Genomic DNA, 4377 nt, shown 5'->3' with positions numbered 1-4377 from the left:
TATTGGCACCGAAAGAATTCAAGGCTCTCCAGCAACGGGCCATAAGGATAGAAATGTGCAGTATGTAATGGAATGCAATCGATGGCAAATATTTGTTGAAAATTTTTTATGTTACATAGTAACCAAAGTTATAATTTCTTCGAATGGGTTTATAACTACATTTTGGTCACCCTATTTTTTTATCAAGGTGAAACGTTTTACGCATTTCCCAACAATCCACTTTTATTTTATAGCGAATTATACATATTCATTTTTAGAGTTTATTTTCTATTAATATTTAACAGTCTTATTTCTAATAAAGCTTTACAACCGAATAATAAGGTACTTTTTGTTTGTTGCAATAGCCTACATACAAAAGAAATATAAATGACACTCGGGAGGAAATTAAACGCAAAATAAATATGGGAAATGCCTGTTATTATTCCGTTTAGAAGCTTTTGTCATCCAGTCTGCTGTAAAAAAAAAAAAAAAAAAACCTGAAAGTAAGAATTTATACAACAGTTATATTACAGGTTGTTCCGTATGGCTGTGAAAATTTGAGAAACAGATATTAAGGGTGCAAATCAAGATTTAAGGTATAACTCCCTGTAAAGTTGATTTGAATAAGTTCGAGGGAAAAATTGTTCCAGGGCCGGGTATCGAACCCGGGACCTTTGGTTTAACGTACCAACGCTCTACCAACTGAGCTACCCGGGAACTCTACCCGACACCGATCTAATTCCTCCCTCTATATCCACATACCTCAAAGTGGGCTGACAACCGTCAAGCAACCAACTTCGAGTGCACACTAACTCCGTGTGACTTACATTTTGGTTTTCTGTTAACGAACAGTGACGTGTATTGTGCAAATCAAGATTTCAGGTATAACTCCCTGTAAAGTTGATTTGAATAATTTCGAGGGAAAAATTGTTACGGGGCCGGGTATCGAACCCGGGACCTTTGGTTTAACGTACCAACGCTCTACCAACTGAGCTACCCGGGAACTCTACCCGATACCGATCCAGTTCCTCCCTCTATATCCACATACCTCAAAATGGGCTGACAACCGTCAAGCAACCAACTTCGAGTGCACACTAACTCCGTGTGACTTACATTGTGGTTTTCTGTTAACGAACAGTGACGTGTATTATGCAAATCAAGATTTCAGTATAACTCCCTGTAAAGTTGATTTGAATAATTTCGAGGGAAAAATTGTTCCGGGGCCGGGTATCGAACCCGGGACCTTTGGTTTAACGTACCAACGCTATACCAACTGAGCTACCCGGGAACTCTACCCGACACCGATCCAATTCCTCCCTCTATATCCACATAACTCAAAGTGGGCTGACAACCGTCAAGCAACCAACTTCGAGTGCACACTAACTCCGTGTGACTTACATTGTGGTTTTCAGGTATAACTCCCTGTAAAGTTGATTTTAATAATTTCGAGGGAAAAATTGTTCCGGGGCCGGGTATCGAACCCGGGACCTTTTGTTTTTTGTAATCGTTTTTTTGCGCGAGCTATACATTACGACTGTAGTTTGTTCCATTGCATGCGAATTCGTGTCTTGTATCGCACGGTATTATTATTTCATTCGTAAACATATGTAGCGCGTTTAATTAGTTTCGAATTTTTCTCTTGCTACGTTCTTTATTTCCACAGCGATGTCCTCATTCGTTCATCTTCTTGGAAGAGACAGTACTTCCATCGCCTCGCAACACTCCCCCCTCGGTTGCCTACATACACACGCCAAAATAGACAGCAGCGCCACCATTGGTTTTCGGTAATCGTTTCTTGCGTGAGCTATACCACTGCCACCGAGTGCTTGCCCACTTGCAGTGTAAATAAATACACTAAAAACCCGCTCGCATTTTCTTTTGTGTCAATATGGCCGAATGTGATTGCGCTAGGCTAGTGATGCATTTTTTGTAGTGGGTTTTTACGACGTTTTATCCACATGTAGGTTATTTAGCGTCTGAATGAAATGAAGGTGATATGCCGGTGAAATGAGTCCGGGGTCCAGCACCGAAAGTTAAACAGCATTTGCTCGTATCCGTTGAGGGAAAACCCCGGACTAAACCTCAACCAGGTAACTTGTCCCGACCGGGAGTCGAACACGGGCCATCTGGTTTCGCGGCCAGACGATCAACATCTATGGTTATCTAGCGTCTGAATGCTATGAAGGCGATAATGACAGTGAAATGAGTCCAGAGACCAGTGCCGAAAGTTACCAAGAAATTGCTCTTAATGGGTTGACGTAAACTCCCGAAAAAAATCTCAACCAGGATTTGAACCCGTGCCCGCTCGTTTCACGGTCAGGCAAACTAACCGTTACTCCACACACAGCGGTGGACGCTAGTGATGTTTCTAGTCGCCCATGGTTCTGATGATAATTTTTTCGTAAAATTGATAGGCCTAAGCAATGTTATGAACACAATAATTAATTTTATGGGAGCTGAACATTTCTTTCGTAAAGACGAGCTATTTTCTCTGAACCAAAAATACAATGCCAATGCAGTAATAATTACGTAGTCTAGCGAGCGCTTGACGACGATTGCCACGAAATTTGATTTCGTGATTTCAGTGATATTTCCTATAGCACATCATATTTCTCCTTCATTTAGCTGTAATAACCAGATATATCATCTTACTAAATCTGTATTTTCTTCTAGTGCATTCAAAAGACCCACGTTATACTGCGTAAACCTTGCATTTGAAATAATGCTTAAAGAATATAGTCGCGAATTTACTAGCGAAATTTCGATTGTCCTATTTCGGTACGGCCAGGTCACTAGTGGCGAGTATAGTCGGCGCAGCTATGCCGTCCGCCTTATCCAGTTGTTCCGAGAGATGAAATGAAGGAGAAGTGAAGTGTTGGAATGAAAGAGGGAAACAGAGTACCCCGAGAAAAACCTTATGCAACGTCTATTTTACCATTATACATTCCACGCAGACCGAACCCGGACCGTCTTCATGGAAGGCCAGTGCACTAGCACTGTAGCCACACATGCGGCATGAATAGGTGTTACACGTCCAGCTTCCATGCACGTCCACACTTACTGCTACTTCAACGCTCTGGATCCCTTGATTTTTCCTTGGAATAAACGACAAGTGGTGCAACTCAGTGCCCCTCGGTCCGTAACGCTCAGGTTGCGGGCTCACGCTACGCGCCGATGTTGCTAAGTATCGTTCGCTGTCCAGATAGGATCGCTGTTCTTTGCAAGTCTGGACGCACCTTTAGGTGCTGCCAAGAACTCAAAAGGAGTACAGCAATGGCAAAGGAAGATTTAATAGAAAGATCTGCCGTTCTCTGGAGAAAGAAATAAGAACGAGGAGTGCTTTGTGTGGATTGTAGCATTGTGCAGTACAAATACATGGACATTATGACGAAGTGAAGAGAAGCGACTAGAAGCATTTGAAATGTGAGTTTGGAGAAGGATGGAGCATGTCAAATGTACAGTCACAATAAGGAACGAAGCTGTGTAGGAAAGAGTGGATGAAGAACGAATGACGCTGAAACTGAGCAAAAAGAGGAAAACGAATTGGTTGAGAAGAAACTGCCTTCTGAAGAATGCATTGGAAGCAATGGTGAACGGGAGAAGAGTTCGGGGCAAAAGAAAATACAAGATGGTAAACGACATTGAGATACATGGATCAAATGAGGAGACAAAGAGGATGGCAGAAAATAGGAAAGACTGGAGAATGCTGGATTTGCAGTGAAAGACAGACCTGCCAATTTGCAGAACACTATGAATGAACGAATTATTTTTCTTAGTTATTAGGTTTAAAGAGATAGACAAATGAGTTACAATTCGTAAAGTGCTCTCATTTAAATATAGCTCTACAGCAGTGGTCGGCATTACTTGACTCGCGTGTCAACCCCACAATAGGCCAGAGGGCGGAGGGGTAAGACTTGATCTGCGTCCCATTACTAATCACTTGTTCATTCAATGTTACGCAGTTTGGGTATCCTCACCCGCCAATCTTCCCCTTTGCTGTTTATGAGGGCTGCACTTTATATGACGTAATCTTCGCTGACCACTGGTTTACAGTAGCCATCGAAGTCATAAAATTTCACACACAACAGTTATCTGAACGTATTCTGTTAAGATAAAGTTTATCTTCAGGTTCTATACATGTTTTGACGCTATTTCCGGCTAATTTTCGGTAACACATACTGTACTTGTTGCCTACATTCTAATGAAATTGTCTTGTATTTCGAAATTTTAAATAAATATATGGGGATATTGTTACATGACAAATATATTTCATAGTCAGGTCCATACTCCACTTTTCATTCAATAAAATTCAGCATTTCACAATATTCTATCATATATTACTCTTTTACTTAACATAAAATTAATTATTTTTTATTTTATTACTTGCCACAACATAAG

The 4377-nt window shown here is 41.1% G+C and overlaps 1 non-coding gene across 1 annotated transcript; it reads right to left on the bottom strand.

Moving 5' to 3' along the window:
* Window positions 1–623: 623 nt before the first annotated feature.
* On the bottom strand, window positions 624–696 carry TRNAN-GUU (transfer RNA asparagine (anticodon GUU)). Its single transcript has one exon. It is a non-coding gene; the product is annotated as a tRNA-Asn (tRNA).
* Window positions 697–4377: the final 3681 nt, after the last annotated feature.

This window comes from Periplaneta americana, chromosome 7 (assembly GCF_040183065.1).
Source record: "Periplaneta americana isolate PAMFEO1 chromosome 7, P.americana_PAMFEO1_priV1, whole genome shotgun sequence".
Taxonomy (NCBI): domain Eukaryota; kingdom Metazoa; phylum Arthropoda; class Insecta; order Blattodea; family Blattidae; genus Periplaneta; species Periplaneta americana.
This window is presented reverse-complemented; position numbering and strand designations above follow the sequence as displayed.